The 21,533-nt window shown below is 38.9% G+C and overlaps 1 long non-coding RNA gene across 1 annotated transcript in view; it reads right to left on the bottom strand.

The window, feature by feature from the left end:
• Positions 1–12,425: 12,425 nt before the first annotated feature.
• The window catches only part of LOC124300639 (uncharacterized), a 30,031-nt gene continuing 20,923 nt past the window's right edge, over positions 12,426–21,533 (bottom strand). Inside the window, exon 3 of the long non-coding RNA XR_006907264.1 lies at positions 12,426–13,524. This is a non-coding gene — a long non-coding RNA (uncharacterized LOC124300639). The remainder of the gene's footprint in view (positions 13,525–21,533) is intronic.

Raw genomic sequence — 21,533 nt, 5'->3', positions numbered from 1 at the left:
TCAGCCTTACATACTACTGCCAAGTATATGTCTGTTCATTAACAACGGAAGCATGATTTAAATTGAACCTTTTTCTTCCACATCTCTCTGGAATCACACTGCTGTCCCACTGGGGTCAGACTGACCCTAAACTTTTCCAATTACAAATGATAATTAAGTATGGATAAAAAACAAAATAACTCATGCATTAACCCCCTTTTCAAATTACAGATAAAATAGGGTGGTGCCAATTGGACCCTGATGTGAGAGTCAAGAGTTAAAGCTTTCCGACCGAGATATAATCAGATTTTTATCTCAACTCTAACCCGTGCGTATGAAAGGGTGGATTTCCCTTATTTAAAATACACACTGAGAGAAATTTTTAGTTCCGGTTATCGCTCAGTCCGTAACTATTTTCATTTTTTACCACAATCGAAAAATATAGTTCTAGGTAGAAAATGAAAATTAGTTTTCTAGCTGTTACCGGAAAGTCTAGTATCTAGTATTTTAGCGGGCATTAATGCTACTATCCGGGAAAAAAGCCACGTCATCGTGCCATGCAATCTCGATGAATTGCACACCCGCGAAATCTCACTTTTTTCCATTTAGAGAAAGTGCAATTTGTATATTTGGACATACTCGTATATACTAGGGTGGTCCTTGAAAAGATCTTTTTTTGAATTTCGACCGCCTCGCCACCCAAATTGTAAAGGATAAATAAAAAGTATACCCAAAATTCGAAGGCTATACCGATTCAGCGCACAACTGAAAACCATAAACTAGGGAAAGCGGCCTGAAAATGAGTTGAATTCTTCGAAGAGAGGCGTGGATACTGTGTTTCCATGCACTTTCGGCATGTAGCAAAATCCCAACACTTGGTGTGAAGGGTTGGTTACTCACGGTCAGTCCTCTCAGAAAAAGCTCGAAAAAGGTAGATCGAAAACAGATATTGGACAGGAATGTCGATCTTCAACGCCACTTCAACCATATTGTTCCTTATTTTCCGAATACCGTTTGTCAGCCTTAACCAATGTTAAATCAATCACGTTTTTAATCTGTTCTCATACAATTAACATTTACTTCTGTTCATTATAAATCATATAGCTCATTATCTTGCTCCTAGTTGATTCTGAGCTTCGTATTCAAAGATCGACGTTTATTCGTTAAAGCTACTACACTCGGAAAAATTTTCCGCTTTTTTGATAATATAAATGTGTAATCGCATTTTGTAGAAAATTTTCTCATAAGAACACAATATTTCGTTGTAAACACAAGGTAAATGGAACAATTGTTTCAAAATTACAGTAAATATTTTGTGGAATAGAATATACTTGTAAATACGAAACCTCAAATGTAATTTAGTCAATTGAACTAAATCGCTTTATACAGTTCATTAAAACTATCAGGTTGATAAAGATTAGTCAAATTTAGAAAATCATGAGAGCCACCGATTGATTACCGCTATCAAATAATACGTTACATCGTAAAACTATAAAAAAAAATTTGTTGAAGTAGCAAAATACTTTCTGAATCGCGTGAAAAATTCTATCTCGCAAGAGATGTAAGATGAAACACGATTGAATCAGCCCGTCAATTCACAATGGCATTATTCTTTGTCATTGTTTGACGCGGCACTTAATTCATTCAGCACAAATTACAATCAAACGATATTCTTTTCAATTACAACAATCGAACAATCATATTTCAATCTTTGCAAAATGATTTCGCTGTGTGGGTCTGATTTAGCATTCGCAACAGAATCTTTGAGATTGCGCTGTCAAACCTTTTCTCAAAAATTTCTGAAACATTTTGTTTTCCGCGTAATATAAAATAAAGTAAAATTTTTGGTTGTGCGAAAATAATGTTTGCTCCGACGTGTATTGACTCTGAAATTTTGCTGCGAGGACGAAATTTTTTTCCGAGTGTAATCTGAGCGAAAATAGGGTATCTCGGGATTCGTCTTGGGCGTGATTAGTAAAACGATTGTGGCGGGAGTGAAGACGCCCGACAGATTCTCAAATCCTGGCTTATAAAGGCTAAAAAGGACCGCGTATATCAAGGAATAGCTTAGATGGTGCGCTGAATGATGTTCGAACCGATTGGAGGATTGGAAGCTAAGAAAAGTGAGCCAAGGAGTAACCCAGAAGGATTCGGATGGCGGGAAATTGCGGAGGCTACGAGTGGAGCTCGTGGAATGAAAGAGCCACGTACAAAAGAAGCTTTAGGTGTCTGAAAATTTTGCTGCCGGTTCCGATAAGAACGAGTTATCAGATTCGGTCGCTGTACTTGAAGGCACGCTCTTGGACTGTTTTTTGTCAAACCGGAATTCCGCTGAAGACTGATACTGACAATAAGTCAATCTCCGTGGTCTCCTCGTCTTATCACGTGTGTGTTATTGGCACGTCACTCTGAAGGAATATACCGTCACCTATAGTCGCGAACGGAGTTTTCCCCGTCTTTCTGTTTTTCTTTTGACGCCTACAGCAGTTTCGAGATACAAAAGAGAGGCATATTGTACACAGTAAACAAATAGCTGGCGGAGGTGGGTCGATCATGTTTGGTAAATAGAAAGGAGCGAGGGTGGCACGAGATTGGCTCCGTTTCTCATAAAAGCTCGCTTTTTTTCAAACTCGCGGGGAACAACTACAGTACCTACTGCTACCAAAGAACCGTGGAGAAATTGTCCTGCGATTTTCGTATGATCCGATAACGGGATCGCGACTAATTCCAATTTTACTTATTATTCTAGAAACGACGAAGTAACGTAAGCATTGTTCATTTTCAGACTTAGCTAACCGAAATCACCGAGATTCCAGCTCACTACGAAAGTCACAGCGAGGGGTGAACTACTCATCAGTTTATGCGTAGTTTCGCAATTTTAAAAGATTTCACGCAATTTCAGCGATCTCAGACAATCTAAATGCTTCACAAGATTTTGTAAGATTTCACAAAATTTCACAAAATTTTTAAAATTCGATTCGATTTCAGGTATCGCATGTGGTTTTGAGGATTTCAAAGATGCCAGAAAATTTCAGCGAGTGATTAATTCAAAGATTTCGAATCATGACGCAAGATTTCAGGATTCTTGTCCGATTCAGTAATTTCACAGATTTTCACAGAGCTCGTTTCAAGTGATTTCATGAGACTGCGAGTCGTGCGAACCAGATTCCAAGAGTGGTCAACTCGTCGAGTCACAGAGGTACCTAAGTATGCCAGGTTCCGTGTAACCCGATAAGTAAATAGCAAGCACAACACAACACTCCAATCGTGAAACAAACGTATTCTGGTAATTGGACGATGCTGAGTTCACGATAATTACCGAATTGTTTTCCAAAGACACGCGGAAGGGAAAAATCGCTGTGAATTTTTGATCGTTTAGGTCAGCTTGCGGGAAGAAAGAGACGGGTGTCAGTCTTTGCCGGTCTGCGGTTGCAGCCGGCCTGCTGTTAGAAGATGCGATCGCTGGCGTCAGGACAACAGCTGCCGGATCGCATCCTTCCCCGTAATAAATGACGTGACGTAAATTGGCTAGGAGTATATCGCTAGATTATCAATCACTCCGTTTCTCTCGAATTCGAGCCGTCCCATCGACTTCGCTCGAACGAAAAGAGGAAGATAAAGAGGAAGGTTCAGGTGCGAAATCCTTTAAAAAATTGCTGTTTCGTTTCATTTAATGATTCGAAACATATTTCGCCTCGCATCGGTATTAGTGAAGATCTTGTCTAATCACGAAATGCGCAAGCATAATGACAACATTTTCTTTCACCCTACCATGCGAAAGTGATGGATATTGATAATCATGTATCCCCTTGAACTGAGGAACGGAGAACCGAGCAATGGGTACGATAAAAACGTAATCGGTAAGTATAGTGCATTGTTGTTGCTCCCTAGTTATGGCCATTAATCACAGAGCAAGTCGGAGCTCGATATTAATTTCCAATTGTTATTTTATAATCGAACGTTATGCACTGCGTGGATAACAAACCAGACTCCGCGATGTGTCATCGAACTTTTTTGAGAAATGTTGCCGAGGCTTTGCATTTGATGGCCACGACAACGAAACAATCCAAACGAGAATCACAAAATCCTTGGAAGAATCAACACAGATATCCGGAGAATCAGAAATGTCCCAAAACTAAATCTTAACATGGATGTTAATACGGTTCATCTACTAATAGCTCTGAACTTGGGTACGTGTGAAGTCTTGGGCAGAAGATAATCGATTCGAACGTATATGCAGGGAAAATTTAAACTATTGTTTATAAACCTATATCAATGAAAAGCAAATGACAGGCCGCTGCTGAAATTTGATTAAGACTTTCAATGTCCGAGTAAATTCCAATCACGATTTCCCGAGAACATTCGGGTTACGGATTCTGATGAACTCCGGTAAGGGATTTCCTAATAAGAGCATCGACCTTATGATTGCTGAGTATTATCTGGCTGGAGAATTTGGGACGAATGCACAAACCTACTGAAAATTATCAGATAAACCCGCAGGAATTTCTAGAAATTAATTTCAAATTCCCTTACGATCGTGGAGGCATGGCAAGATGGAATGAGCTGCTATGAAATTTTCCATATCAATTAAATTATGGTAGTCACTCAAATCGATACTCGAATGTCGCGTATGAATTGTCATCAGAATTATGTCGTTACGATATCCCTTCGAGTTTCTGAGAAATGATTTAATCGTAAAAAAGACATGATTTCCAACCTGTCCTGGATTAACGTCGCAATTTCTGCTCATGGGGAGGAATCGAAAATTGGAGCCGAGTAACCATAAGCTTTCAAAACGCTTCACGGCCTTCGTTTTTTTCGATTTTTGATGAAATTATCGAACTCTGAAGTCACACGATTAAACCTTCTGCACCGTGAATAGATTCTATTTTATCCGTATTGCTGATTCGATTCAGTGTCTATTGTTGTTTTTCATATGAATAAGATCATGTTTGTGTATGGAGCATTTCAATCAAAGTCAACTAGCACCCTACACAATCTGCTATGACATTATGTATAGTGCCAAAATAAGACCACTCTGGTCAAAGGTACGAACGTTTGTTTTTTTTTCAGGTTTTCAGAATAGTTTCAATTTTCAAACTTCATTATCTGATACCGCAACATTGTTTACATTATCGAATAAAAACACTTTGCGATATTTCTGGTTCCCTAAACTCGCAATATACACTGATATTATATTCCACCTTACCACAGAAAATCACTTCAAGCCCTGCACTGTACGGGGCAGCGAGTCACTGGCGATCTCTCAAAAAAGACTGATATGAGTGCGTTTACGTGTCCACCAAGTTAGCCGGAAGGTAATAAAGCTGTCGTATTTCGGAGATAATTCTCGTTCCTTTTTCTATTTGCGATTACGTTAACTGGGGAAGAAAAAAAAATGGATGAAACAAGATAACTGCTCGAGTCCGCTATCGGATAGAGTTACTGATCTAACAGATTGTAGAGACGAGTTCTCTCGATTATTTACGTTGTCGCTTTTACCCTCTTACATCTCACTCCCTTACGTTACTTATTCAAAAGAATACGAGCACTGGTCAAACTGGCAGTGATAAGACCTTACAATAGTAGCAGGTGGATGGTTTCGTCATTCGCCAAGTTTTGCTACTTCGTTGATTTCGAAAGCTTCACCAACGGTTTATCATTATTCGTTAAGTGATATTTCAAACAATTTTTCAGTGTCCCTCTGTTTTTGTGTTTCGTTCTGTACACTGGAAAATCTCAAGTAACGACTTGTTCAGAAATGACTTCAAGTGATCGTATTAAGAAATCTTTACTATATCACATTTCTAGAAGTTGAAACTAGATACTTTGCAGAATACCTACGAAGAAGGTGAATTCGATTGATCGAACAAACTTCTATTCAACCAAGTTTTTAATCAACGTACTATCAATACTCGCTTGCACCTATTTTAGAACTAGGATACAATAATTGAAAATAGAAAAGAATTCAGTCAAAACTAACTCATTTTTCAGAAAAATGCGATCAAACTATATCGGTCGTTTATGCCTGAAATTGATTTTTATTTCCCAAGACCTATTATAAGGATTTTTTGCCTACAGTCTGTAAATGGTCAACAAGAAAACTGAATCATCCGGCAAACAAAACATTTATCCGAGGGATCGATTTATTATTCTTTACTATATTATAAAATTACGAGAAAATAATAAGAATAAGGAAAACTACATGCAGATAAAGAAGTGCGAATAACTGTACTCCCTTACGGCCGAACGGAGTTGAAGAATGTTTGGAAAAGTGACTTAGTGCAAAATTTATGGTATTTCCTATAATTTGTGACTCTAATGTTATTTCTGGAGAACTGAAAACTGTGCCGTTCGTGTAGTTTGTCCGCAACCGTCTTCCATAGAAAATTTAACGTACTTTTTCTCAACACCGATCGATCAGCTCCGTATCGCAAAGAATTCTGACAGCAATCTCTCCAATTTATCAAACCTTTGCCCGATCCTCTGCAAACGTTTTTTTACCACACTCTTGAGTCTCGTGACTATCTATAAAAAGGGCTATTATCGTTTAGCAATCTTTGTATAGTGAATATATACGTGTGTAACTACGATTTGGTCGTTTTCGTAAGTCAATTAGCAAATGGTACCAATCCGCATGCTGGCGCAACACGCGCGGTTCCTATTATTTATTTTTTCTCTTGCATTGACCGGTTGCCGCGAGGCCAGTTCTAGACACGCGAATGGTGGGAAGTACAATAATTATTTCCGGAACGATAATAAGGTGTGCCCATTGCTCACTTGTACGATGTTCGAGAAACGTCTTCGGATCAGCTATCCCATGCCAACTGGACCTGTATCTAATCCTGGCCATCGTGATTACAATCTAAGTTTGTTCTTTTTCGTTCGCAAACTGTTATTCATAATTTACAATTAATGATTTCGCACAATTCGTGTACATTATAAATCATTTATTATTTTGGTTCTTCCGACAATTAGAAATAAATGAAAAATGCTTCACCATCCGTTGATAGTTCTGATCCATTTTCAGAAATGCAACTGATTTTTTTTTATCTAATCGACCGGTACGAGTCATCGTTTGATTGAAAGAATGCATTTTTACCCGGTACCTTTTAGCATTTATTTGAGCGCGAACAAAAGAAAATTACATCGGTTGGTCGCAGTTCGAAGTAAGGCAAACGTTACAGCGGCGGATCGATACCAGTGAAATCTGATTACGGTCAGAGTTTAACGCTCCTCCAGATTGCGGGCGGTGATACCCACTTAGGCGGAATGGGAGAAATGAATTACATCGCAATGGGGTGCCGCAAGTCATGCGTCGCGAGTCCCGAAAATATTGTACCAAATAAAGTCGGGCCAAGTAGAAATCCCGTTTGACGGTCCGTACGAAGTTGATCTCTCGGACGGAATTGACTTCTTTTGGCGTTAAGCACGCCTTCCAACATTCGACAGCATCGTCGACTTTTCCCGGTGTAAAAAGTTGCTCAATCGTTTGTCTATCACGCGTTGAAAGTATGGATTATCCGGGAAACGGAGAACTAACAATAACAATAATAACGACCAACAGAAAGAGTATCTTTCTGGTAACGAGAGTAACGATGCTGCACTTTCATGGTGTTTATTTATTATTTCAAACCTTGTTTCCTATCCTCTTGCTTCCGCCTGTAAGTATCGACCCATCTACGCAATGAATATTCATCACACCAAATATGATGTTCTCACAATCAGTCCATTATTATTTGATTGCATTCCGAGTTGGGCTTTTGTTTGAGAAAGGATAAAACACAACTCGTGGCGCTTCTCACAACTCGGGGGTAAAGCTGGTACATAGTTTGTTTATTCCAATTAAACAAGGCGCGGGCAACAAGGAAAGGGCAGTGGCTTGCGAACAACCCTCGTGTATGCGCACGGCCCTTGTCATCCTGTACGTACATAGAGTATCCCATATGGTTTGGGATTTGGGGTTCGGGGGTTACGGCGACGCGACACATTTATGTGGGAATATGATAACTAGGGTTGACGCCTTGCATTCATAGCATTGAGAAGATCATTCGGTTTATTGTGTCGCCTGATCGATCGCTGTTTGCCCTGTACCGTATAAGCCAGGCCATTATTTATTTGTTTAATTAGTTATTCAGGTCAACGTTTCATGGCGCCATAAAATAGTAAGTATCACACCCTAAAAGATGGCTTCCTGATACACGCCAGCATTCGAGAGTACGTCACGTGATGGTCGAGTTTTTAATATCCGATCGTAAGCTTTCACATTACCTAAACTCTAAGCCGAGCCTTCCAGCACTTTTTTTGATAATTGATTTTGTTACATTTCCGTGCGATAATTCGTCAACTGTCCGATAGTTGGAATTAAGGGTCTGTTAGTAGTTCATAAACCATTTGAGAGTTTTTGAATCTCAATTTTTAATCGCCATTTGTTTATCAGGAATTTATGTCAACTGCGCCACGTTCCCACCTCGACCCTTTCATATTTGATTTCCTTTAAAGATTTTCTCGTGATTTGTAAAGGTACCTTCCCTGACTTTTTTCGAAATTTCATCCTGACCCAGTTCCGGAGTTCTCAAGAGTAAAAATTTGGCAGATGACGAAATCCAAAAATTTTTCATCGATGTTATTTCGCCATTTGATACTCGTGTCAGGAAAAACAATATGAAGCATGAATTTATATTGAACCCAACTGTTTGGGATAAAATGTTCTGGAGCTTTGTGACAAAATTTCGGTTGCCAAAAGTTAATTTCAAAGCAAAAAACCTAAATGTTGTTAATTTTGTAATTTTTGATTGATACAAAAATCGATAACTATTTTGTATCATATTTTCACATACTTACAAAAATCGTTGCAATCCTATTAAAAATTAAATCCTATCTCCCGTTTGAGGTTTTCTCTATTTTTATGCTGAAACCCACTGACGTTCATTAAGCTAATTAAAACTCGATGATACCCCGAGATTAAATAAACAGATTCTGATAACTTGGGCTCAATCGATGCAGTTGTTGTCGACTTAGGACTGATTAGGATTTGAGTAAAAATTTTCGGGCCACATCTGAAATATTTATAAAAATTATATTGTTTCATCCAACAATAACTTGAAAATGAATAGACCGATTCAGGTAGGATTTGGTTCTTAGGTTTGGCTTCATTTAACTTGACAAAACTGATCAGATTTTGAGTGAATACCACTGACTTATCTTTTGACAAATGTATTGAAATATTCTCAAAAAATGGGACCAGCAGAAGGTTTCAGCACTGTTCCTTTTCAAACGTGTCGAGTTTTTGCTTGTACCGTTTGGTCATTGATTAATTCTTTCATTTAACCGTACGCCCGATACATCCAGGGAGTTAGACACCAAGGACGTAATAACAAAGATAACCGATGTGAATTTCAATCAGCTGCCACGTTTTCTCAGCTCTGCATCGTATTGCCTAAAAGGGGTTTCTCTAACCGGAAATCCACACAGTCAGATCCACCCTCGGCGCAACGGGATTGTAGGATTCTATTTTCATCAGGGTAAAACAAAAGCAACGCCTTTCCACACGTCCCAAAGTACCGGCTAGAGAGAGCCAATACACCGGAGTACATCCTCCTCCAACTCCAGAGGCTCAAGCTGCCTGGACGAAAGCAGTTTTCGCTTCGTCACTATTCGAAGTGTACGGGCTTTGTTTATTCCGGTCTTTCTCCATCCCCCCCCGCATCTAGAAGTCAAGAAGTGACCCTCATATTCAAAAGGCCAGAAAATGCCCGTAGGGCGGATGGAGGAAGGCAGCTGCCATGGGTGAGATTGCCGAAAGAGACCCGACGCGCCAGGGGAGCTCCATGCTGGCCACGTCTTGCTGGTGTCGTGCCTCTGATGGGACCCCAAGAACTGGTCGGCAGATGGCACGCGCTGGGTCCTCGCCACAAGCCGCATTCCTCGGGGGGTCCGACGCGCATTCTTCAATAAGATCCTATCTTAACGACGCTTCCCTTATTACGGGACTATTTATCCGAGGATTTTAATCCATTGAGACTTCCAGAGCTGCGTCATGAAATTAACCAACATTCGCTATGGAGAAAGGTATTTGGATAAATGATTCTTTTCCGATGACCTTTAACGTCTGTGACATAATTTAATATTCATTCGACATCGTTGAATTTAGGGGGTGATGAGGAATCGGCATCGTCGTGTGAATCAAAAGCTGGAAATAGATGTGAAACCATTTAAAAAACCTCCACTAATGTTACTCGAACCAAGAATAGTGAACGCGAGTGTACCAACATCCCTACTGCACAATGAAAATGAATCTGAAGAAATTTAAATAATACAAACTGAAGTATTAAACATTTGAAAAATGGTCGATTTATAATGAGAACTTTCAAGATGATTAATCACTAGTGTTTTTTTTCCAACTCTAAGGTTTTTGAGTGTATTTTCTTCACCGATAGAGGTTTCTAAACATTACTCGAATCTTTTAATTTTATGAATATAGTTATTTTCGAATATCCCCTTAAATCTTCTGAAACCCTTTGAAATCGTACGGAATATCAAGATACTATTTAGGTTCCCTGAAGTATTTGAAGTAATGTAAAATGTTTTGAAATCACGAAACCTTGATTGAAATCTGGTGTACACACAAACTGACGAGTGATCTATTTCTTGCGACGTTGTTTCATCTTCTTCATTGATGTTGACCATCAATGTCTCGAATTGTAACATCGCTGTTGCAATTTCCAACTGTCTTTTCTTGATCCGAACGCCATGGCCGATTCATCCATAACACCTAGACTGACTTGAGCATAATAATCTTATTCTTCTGCGAAAGATTTTGAACTATCAAGTAAATCCTCTACAGAAACACCCCAAACCCACCAATCACATGGGATTGACGGCATAACAATTGAGTCACAGTTTCGGAGCGTAGGTTTCCATAATCGGAGAAGACCGGAGTAATTCAATCGTGAATAAAAAATTCAAGTTCGATCAGAAACTTTCGCGAACGGTATCGTCGAACCAGGATCAGGTATCGTAAATTCGATTTCAAGTTTTGGTATCCGGGTCGTGTCAAAGGTTGAGATGTAAAAGAACCCCACGACCCGAAGATGAATCCAAAAGGCGACGCGCTTGGGGTGTGACGGTCTTGAAACGTGAGAAGACGAGTGACTGAAAAGTGAGCCTTTCTTAACACGGCTGTAAAGGGTACTCGGCAAAAATGACGTTATAAATTGATCACTCCGTTAGTCCCACTTAGTCAGCCGTAATGGAAGTGGCGAGAGAAGTTTTCCGTCCAAGTTTCAGCTCCTCGGGCCTTCTTCGTCTCCCTCCGGCACTCAAATATTCAGGAAAAGTACGCGGCGCAAGGGTTAGTTCCTCATAAATCAGAGGCTGGAGCGGGCAGTCAACTCGCGTGCGGCACGCCTCGGATTCCAGCTCCTGCGGCCAGGACGCGTCCTGCCGGACGTCGACAGCTGCGCCCGCGCACCCCGCCCTGGTTCAGGAGGGGCAAACCGCCCCAAGAAAAGGCTCGTGTTCCGCTCGCTCTGGACCAATTTCCTCCGGCAATATCGATCCCCGATGCAGGACTCGGGTTCGACCAGTGCGGCACCCCTCGAACCCTGCTCATTGTTACCCCACATAATTGACCTTACTTGATAGGTGATCCTCTAAGTGCCGGGACGAGGCGAGGCGGGGCCTCGACGTGTTTTCAATTAAACACCCATTACAACGAGGAGTGCTGCAGTTATTCCTGCACCCGAGACAGAGGGGTTGGGACTTAAGGAATGGGGAGAGGGTGCGGCCTAGCCCAAGAAGATTTCCTGTACAGACACCGTGTTCCCAACAGATCAGCCGTGCTCTGCATCCAATTATTCGCACCGCTGGTCCTGAGCCGCCACTTAAGTTGTGTGCTTCGCCGAACACCGTCAAGCTCCATACTCGATTCCACTTTCTCACCCCATTCTCCACCCATTCTCGATGAGTTCTGTGTATCGGTGCATTCGGAAGACTGTTGTACCTTGGGATATTTTTCCTAGTTTCGGTTGTACGTTGGGCAAGTAACTTAAGTTACGTTACTTGCTACCAGAAAAATTTACCAACTCTTGACGGATTACGAGAGATTATTAATAATAAAAATAAAAATCCGTCCATCAAAACGACGGGTAATACAAACCACCTTTGCCACGTTGAAGGGCATTAGATAGAAATAACATAATCGTACGATCTTTGTATTATTATATTAGATTTTTCACTCGAAAAGTTGCTCCCTGTTAGATGGCGTTGGGATCACAATTTGAAAATACTTGCCCAGCGTATGAAATGGAAAGTTTCTAGTTTCATTTTAAAGAGCAACTGTTCCAGGACAAGACTCACTAGCATTCATTCATTGAAATAACGTGAGTTCAGTTGAGAGAATTCTAAATGAAAAAAAAAATTGCACCAGGGTACAATAACCGGCAAACTCGGACAGATTCAATCACTACTCGTTGAAGTAGAACTCACAACAGACCACCACTTGCATATTACATTAAATATTTCATTTCAATATTTGTCGACACCTTGTTCTAAGGCGAGGTGGTGATGATATAGTATATTGTGCTACAAGTGCGAAAAGCGGGTGATTGAGGTATGAGCCGCAAATTAAGCGAGGGCTGCTATCGCATGAGTATTAGTATGATCGCTAAGGACAGATGCCGAGTCCATGGCAACCAGTAGCCCTCTTCTGAAACATCACATACCACCAGATTGGCCAATTTCAAGTAGCTATAATTCGCAAACAGTAAATTTCCTATATATATATATATATATATGTATGTACATATATAAATCTATTTTTATACTGTTTTTTTCTGAATTTATTTTTCGTTTTTCTCCCGCAAACCTAGTTTCTTCTGGTGCCATCAGAGCCGCTTAGGCCATATTACGAAAATTATTTATTTATCAGTACTCGGTTCCATTTAAAACCCGATATTATGTTAACTTTTGATAAAGCAAGACCATTCGCGTTAATTTTATACATGTTATTTTTGAACAATTAGAACTGAAATTTTCCTAGACTTCTCACAACGACAGAAATTTGAAGTATCGACGTCAGTTCTAATTTTGTAGAATTATGCCAGTAGCTGCTCGTAAATTCTTACGTAAGGCCGTTAATATAAATACCGTTATCTACGATCCCTTCAGGTTTATTCTACAGCCAGAAGTATCATTTCTAAACAACAAAGAACGATCCATCATTTCCACAAATTCTCCAGCTAAAGTAAAACGATGGAAATCAGGTGCTTTTCGCCACGCATTGGTTCTGTGAAGAATCGGAATCAGGGAATAGCTGGCACGAGCAGGTGCAGCATGCCGTTCAGTCAAGGGCTTCTTGTCTTCTTGCTGGTCTCGCCTCTGCCAGTCCAGTAGACGATCAGGCATCGTGAGCCATTCCACCTGCCGATCACGTGATACTCACCTTACCTCATACTCGATTTGGTTTCCAAAGTAGGTACCGACATCGTTGAGTACAAGGTACAGGACTGCACGTTAAAAACGGGTGAGCCACATCCTCTGGATCTATAGTCAGGGTTTAAAAACCGTTCAAAAAATTTCCAAGAATGTTATTTCTGCCAATTACGGTGAACCCGAGTGAAAAAACACCCCTACTATGTGACAGAAATGAATCCGAGAAAATCCCAATATCACAAGCGAAGATACGAACGATTGAACTTGAAAAGATATGAACTTGAAAAAGTGTTTTTTAATTGGAAGGTTTAATATGATGTTTCAATAAAAAAAAATCTTACGCTGTAGTATAGTTATAGTATTGACAAACATGTGTTGTACCGTAATTACACAAATATACTTTTATCCGCTCCAGACACGACTATTTGTAAAAAAAAATCTGGAAATCTCGATTAGTGAAGAAGATAAGCCCAGTAACATCAAAATCAGATTAAAGACACCAGAATTCAATTGTCTTGAACGTTCGAATTCAAAACTATTTTCAAATTCTTCTGATCTTAGTTTGGGTTATTCGCATTTGCTGGCAATCACTTTTATTAAGTAAATAGAAACGTTGTCTTATTCTTTTTTAAACGGTCATTTTTCTTCTATCTTTTCACTCCGTCGGTGCGGCCAATTTATTCTCAATAACCTGGAACCGACTAGTATGGCCACACTTGAATTTCTGCATGCTGCTGTAACCGCAAGATTTAAAAAGGTAACATAAATGCACAGTGGCTCCGATTACAGCAAAACCATCATCGTGCATTCCTGCACATACTTATTTCCTTGAGTGGAAATTTCTATGTTATCTACTACTTATCTCTTACAATTAGTGACTGGCACGATTGAATACTGCAGAGTTACGATATTATTCATGTGTGCCGCATTTTTCCATCGCCCTTCGCTTGTTAAGCTCACCCGGTGTTGAATCGTGGAGGTTATTTTGTACAACACAAAAGACTCCTGTACTCGATATGTTCGCTCCTTCTGATCAACCCTGATAACAATTGGCTCGTAAAAGAAAGGGTGTAACTCCATGTCCCGGAATATATCGACCGTATAAGTAAAAGAATGCGTGTGTTTCGATTGCCTTAACGTGATCCTATCCGCCCCAACCTACAGATCCCATAAACCCCCTCAGAACGACGAAGACACATATTAAATTGGGCAGTAAAAACATTGTGTCCGGAAGTGAGAGAGTAATTTTATTGAAATGTAAGAAAGAAAAAATAAATGATTTAAAAGAAAGAGAATTAAATTGTATGAAAAAGGAATTGATAGTCAAGAACACGCATCTACGAAGATCAAAATTTATAAGTAGCATAGAGAGAGGATTGCAAAGGAATGAAGTATATACCTAGGCCATATGTAAAGGTTTATACGAAAAATAATGCAAGTCCTATAAACTCTAAGAGATTTGAGACATAATAATACAAACGTGAAAAATTAAATACGTAATCTGGATCCAAGATTTCAACTACCGATGACTAACGAGGTTATTACAGTGAGTTATCTAGTGAAATGATACACTGATGAATTAGATTTGTTAAGAATAGTTCTTTGTTATTCGTCGCTTCGTAGCACCGCTGTTTTAAAGGCTTGACTTTATCTTTGTATTCTACTTTATTCTTATCTGCACTCACGCAGCATTTGCAAACTCATCGTAAAATCAAATACTGACTGAATGCCGAATCAGTGATCGACAAAATTGCAATTAGTCTTTTGAAAAATTACAAATCAGGAATATAATTTTTAATCGAGACAGCAATAAAATATAAATTATCAGGTTTATAATTCGTAATTGAAACGAAATGCAGCATCGATTACATTTTTATTTTATCGTTGAAATAAATGTAATATAATTTGTGAAATTTTATTTTACTCTTGTCGTTACGTAATTTGTATTTCATTGTTCTCTTATTACAAAATACAGATGTTGGATAGTTTTTATTTTAGTAACTTACTAATTATAGGATACCATTCTTTTTTATTCTTACCGGCATACGTTAATTTAATGGGAAAAACTTCAGGACAAAGCGGGAAGAAATTACTCGTTAAATACACAATAGTTTGTAAATATTTGGAAACGTTCATGTCAGCGACGAAACTTGTCTTGAATTTGAAAATGTTGTACATTTCCATATGGACAAAAAATTCTATGACAATGCTCATCACAAAGAACGGCAGACTTTGTTCGACGAATTTAAATAAAATTATCATTAGGTATTCGAACCTGTCTTTGCCTCAACCCTTTATTCACCCCTCCAGTTTCCAACATTATTAGTTATTTGTCTGCTGCCTAATTGTTCGGTAGTTCCTACTGATTCCGCTTACCAAGTTCAATATTTTGAACGGAAATTGCTCTGCCTCTACCGATACGAGTGAGCATCTCACACAGTTTCACTTGAATTCCCGAGATTTAATCATTCATTTACATTTTACGCACCGGAATTTCTACTCCGGATTTCACTGTACTGTGAAAATTTCACAGCCTAGAGAAAATATATTACGAAACAAAAACTTTTCTATCATTATATCGACTGATACTTTTTGATAATAATTTTTTGCTGACATTTTAAGACTGATTTATGAAAAATGTGCATATGTTTAAATTATACTCGAGGTATTTAAATAAAACAAACGCATACGTACGTACTACGTAAATTGACGCATATTGATTACCGCTTTAGCAAATACATTCGAAACTTTCCACGTAATAAGTTGCTATTTAATGGATGACGGTTAATGATGCTCTATTTTCAGGGGACTAAAACTGGTGTACACTTGTTGACAATAAACGTGAGACGGTTAATGTTTTGGACAGTCGGTTACGTTGGCAATGGAAAAACAGCCCGTTAAACGTAACATAACCCATTCGAATTTCGTATCGTTGAATCTATTCTGATTTTCCATTGCCAACGTAATCGACTTGTCCAAGGAATTAGTCGTCTCTGAATCACAAACTGAGAAAATTTTCATTTGTTACAGTAACTACTTTTTTAGTCATACAAGGCTTTAACGTAAATTTATTGCAGCACAAGCGTTAAATTTTTGCAATAGCTACAAGAAAATATAGTAAGAGTGATCGTAATGAGAAAGAAAAGTAACGGATACTAGACTTTCCGGTAACGGCTAGAAAACTAATTTTCATTTTCTACCTTGAACTATATTTTTCGATTGCGGTAAAAAATCATAATAGTCTAGGACCGAGCGGTAACCGGAACTACAAATTTCTCTCACAAGTACAGTCGTCAAGTGTACCCGAAACAATGTCTCACGGCTTTAGTATTCAAATTGCAAACTCGCGAAGCTTTTTCTGACCTGAGATACATACCCACGTGTATCGCAGACGAGAGTTTAAAACGCGCATTAGGTTCTAGTGAATTGGAAAGCCGATGGCGACGCTTGTCCCATAGAGGTAGCTTGTATCCACTGTCGTCGAGAATGACGAGGGTCGACAGCAGGGATGGTGCCGGACCTTTGACGATTTTCTCGACGGCTAGACAACAGGGGTAGGTACATCAGCGTCGAGATGGCAGGAAACAGGAGGTGTTATTAAGGAATGCCGCCTCATAAATAACTTCCGATCGTTCGAGCCACGAACATTTCATCCCGGTGCGTCCGTGCTGAACGTTGAATGCTGGAAGCGGATGATTCCTTTTCCAATTAGCGTTCAAGGAGGCTATCACCTTTTTACGCGCTAGTTTTTAGATCACTTGGAATAGCTGCTGTTGCTGCAGCAAGGCTCGCTAATAATCAATAAATATTTCACTGAAAGGTACTAGTTTTGTTCCGTTTTTTAACGTTTTGGAATTCAAAAAATTCACACAGCACGTTACGTTGCAGCAAGTTCGCTGCAAAATCCTTTTGCAAGATTCTTAATGTTATAGTTAATCTACAGCGATGTTGTGACAACGTTGTCACGTCCGTGAGGAGATTCTGGCTAGATTGCTACGGGGTAATATTGCACCCATACAAATGGGTGAATAGTTTGATACTCACAATCAGTAAGAGTAACAAGATCGGACGCAATTGGGAGCGATGCAAAATGCTAATACAGCGACATCCTTTTTGTGAATCGGAATGAACAAATTTTACTCAAGCGAAATTCGCTTCGACTAATTAAATATGTGAAATATCAAGTCTAACACCCAATATCCTCACGATGTGACAATTGCGCTATTGTATGATTGGATTTGTCGCACGAAGCGTGATAATGAATTGATGGGCAAAATGTTACAAGAGCCTAATTTGTTCAACGATTCAACACGCGTAAAAATAAATTCAACGAAAAATTATGCTAATGGAATATCGTGTACATACCGACGTATAATGTAGAAATTGCAAAAAAAAATGTATCCTGTAAGTAACAAAAAAATGACTACCGCGACGTTGCAATTTCGCAACAATATCGTCGAATCCTATTTCGCAATCGGAGATATCCGGAACATTCCATCAATATTGCGAATATGATGCAAGATTGCAAGCTCCGTTCGATATTGCGGCAATATAAAATACTGTAAGGGAACAGAATACGATATCAGGAGAGCCGTGGAATTATTTTAAGAGCTGTTAAATTTTTATGAGAGAAGGTTTAGCGCAAGAAGCTTTCGAACGAACGTCAATTTTTAACGTTATTTGACACAATGCTTCGAAATTCACCAAGTACAATCGATCCAAACATGCGAGTAAAGAGTCGTTTATGAAACTTTACCGATAAGTCGTTAAAATTTCGTGTCAAAAGAAAAACTTTACTTTCTCCGACGTGTCCCTTCAGACAAGGTTGCGAGTATACCAGAAATTCGTTCAAATATCTGGCATCATTCGAATTCTGGGGCATTCAAGACGGAAAAAATATTACTATTGGCATAAATTTTCTCCATGATTAATTGTACTGTCGATCTAGTAACCCGGAGCATTTATACAGTAACTTCAACAAAAACCTGCACGCATATTTGCATACCAAACGTCGTTCAGTTTTTCAATCTCTTAATTGTCAATATTCATATACCTTTAATTTTTTTAGTTCTCAACTCTGAAATCTAGTACTTTTTTGAGTGTAATCAAAATTTGGATCCAATTTATGCTCTCCGTAATAGTACATACGGTGTTACTAAAGTTTCAAATTTTTCACATTCCAATAAACCAGCATGCGTTCTAATCCACCACAGCAAGATTTTCTCTACTAAACTTCACCAAAGTTCACCCATCCTTGTGGGACGCAGTGGTAATTTGAAGCCCACAATCGCTGAAAATAGCAAAAATTTTCTTTCCGCGAACCGAGCATTCGGAACTCTGACATCGAATATTATGCAAGTAGCGTAATAAACTACCTCCAAATATAACTTTTCAATCTTTACTGAGCACGGCAAGTCTAAAAGGATTTCGCAAAGGTACAGACGTAAAATAAACGGCGCAGGTAGCTTGCAGAGAGGTAATTGCAGCAGCGAAGAGACACGCGTAACTTTCCTTGAAGGCAAAGGAAGGCGTCGGTGTTAAGGTGAACGTGCAATGTAATAAAAATCTCGAGGTTCAAGCGCGCTGCACAAATATTTAGTTCCCAAGGCGAAATAACAAGAAGTTACATCGTCGCATCCCGGCGTCTAGGTACATGTCCGTGTTAATTGCCAACACCTGGTTTCGCCTAGAGTAGCTTGCACGTTTCGCGTATTTCATCCCCCTAACGAAGATGGAACTATCAAAAAAGGTCATCCTTGTAGTCGGCAGAGCCACTGCAATATGTTCGCAGCCATTTTCTCGGAAACATCCAAAGGGGGAATAATACTGTTTGACTGAACCTCAACGTGTTCTGCTGTAATTGAGAAAAAAACTAGAATTTTCGATGGAATATTAGGCTTAGTGCAGATGTTATTCAAATCAATTCACATTTCAACGTCAAAGAAGTTGAATAATGATTGCTTAATTAATTACTCAGTCATGGATTCTGATACAGATCATTTTTTCCCTAGTCGATTACATTGGTAATGGAGAATTTCAGCGATCCGGTCGATCCGAAAATAGCTAATCAGCTAATTCTAACCGGCCAGACTTAAAATTGCAGAAAATTGAAAAGTAAATGAATCTTTCACCTTTTCGTTACGAACTTTTAACCAAAATACCACGTAAATAGATGTTTGAAACTTACAATCAGACCCGTTTTTGAGCGAACCTAACTTTAATATTACTGAATAACGTACTAACTACAATTGGGAAATAATACGCATTAAATTATTCGAAAATATTCTGAGCTTGGTAAGTTGCTTTGAAAAGTTAATCCAAACAAGTATCAGGATTTGACGGATGTTTATTTTTATTCTCAATTTAGCTGATTACACTGGTCTGCAACAAAATCCTCCTTCAAAAATCTATGTCATAAATATGAAGATTTTGATGCTCTGAATCTGTTTCCGATTGCCGATTTTTTCTATCACGTCTCAATTTTTCGATATGAATTTTTTTCCGAAATATCATAAATTTAGGTTTTTGTTTCATTCGTTTTATGCGTTAGCATTATAAACAACGTATACACGTACGAAACAGGTTTTAGCTAGTCGTAAGAGAAAGGAGGAAAATGGTCAGCAGCAATGCTTGCTGATTTTTGTTGGTCGATTCGCCGAGAAACTTCAATGGAAACGATGGAAAGAAAAAAAACTACAAAATAACTTGAATTATATTACCATAATAAGATGAATATACTGATATTTTTATAACTTGTCACTGTAAAATTAGTATTTTTCGTTGTGAAACTTAGACCGTAGTCTTTTAGTCTTTTTTCACTTTTTTGTAATTGTTGTTACTTTGATCATATCGCTTTATAATTAATTGAACATTGTATGTAAAATCTATGTGCTGTATTTATTTGCATGTTAAATTCCGTGTTTAGAGCACCAAATATGATGTTATCATGCGTGAAAACAATGAGGACAAAAAAAAAAAATTTTCTTTGCAGACCAGTGTTATTATTGACCGATAAATTTTTTTAGATCACCTCTGACAACTGAATAACAATAATTTTGTAAAGTGAATGTAATGAAGTTTATTTCAGTTCCAAGTTCAAATCCAAAAGGTGAAAAATGCATTTGCTTGCCGATTTTCTAGGCTTTTAGATCCAGCCGACCAAAATTAGCTAACCATCAACTCAATCAACTACGCCAGTTAACCAGCAAACTTTTTTGACCGGCTAATCGTTTTAGCCAGCTAACTTTGAGGAAATTAGTCAGATTAACGGTCCTGGCCGGCCAAGCCGGCTAAATCTCACAGCACTATTATTTATCATCGAGATCAATCGTACAAATGCGCTTTAAGCATTGAAAAAATATAGTTCCTTCAACAGCGGAGCGAAAATGCTCGTTTTCACGAAGGGTACAGCTTAGATTATGTGATCAGCTAGCGATATTTCAAAGAAGCAATTTTCCAGGGATGTTTGCAAAGCACGCTGTGTGCACCAGGTCCTTTGAGACCCGCAACCCTGTTCCGCGAGGCATCGTGAGCTACGATTATAATCAATGCGCGAAAAGATATTCCGCTCTCGCAGAGCCGAGCTCAATTAACTTTAAACGAAGCGTGAGCAAATATAATGGCTGTAATGTTCGTACAATAGTTCCTGCAGCTTTTGAATAGTTCGAAAATCCAACGGTAGAGATTTATTGGCGAGAAAAATTAGCCCGTTACAAAGTTTCAAGTCCCGGAACGGTGCTCAATTCGCTGGTTGTGTGCCGTAATTTCATGAAATGTAACCTCCCTGAGGTGGATAAAAAACAGCTGGGTTCCCCCTGAGATATATCGGCGTCGTTATGCTCAATTATCGCAAATCATTGCCTCGGCACTATTCAGAAGTAGCTTTCCTTGGTAATATTATGCTAGAATTTAGCACGTTAACCCTCACCGAAGAAAATGCCGCGGAGCTTTCAGGGATAATAACGATTATTTGAATTTGCATACTCGTCTTGGATGATTTTTTTTTCAGGATAGAATTTTTCAATGTCCCGGTCTCACGCATTTATCTGCTAGGGCAAAATTTGTGTACGAAATATTCCAACACAAACATTCACAAATTCTCTTTTCCCTTAATTGTAGAT

Source organism: Neodiprion virginianus, chromosome 3 (genome assembly GCF_021901495.1).
Source record: "Neodiprion virginianus isolate iyNeoVirg1 chromosome 3, iyNeoVirg1.1, whole genome shotgun sequence".
Lineage (NCBI taxonomy): Eukaryota > Metazoa > Arthropoda > Insecta > Hymenoptera > Diprionidae > Neodiprion > Neodiprion virginianus.
Note: the sequence above shows the minus strand (reverse complement) of the source record. Positions and strands in the feature narration are given on the sequence as shown.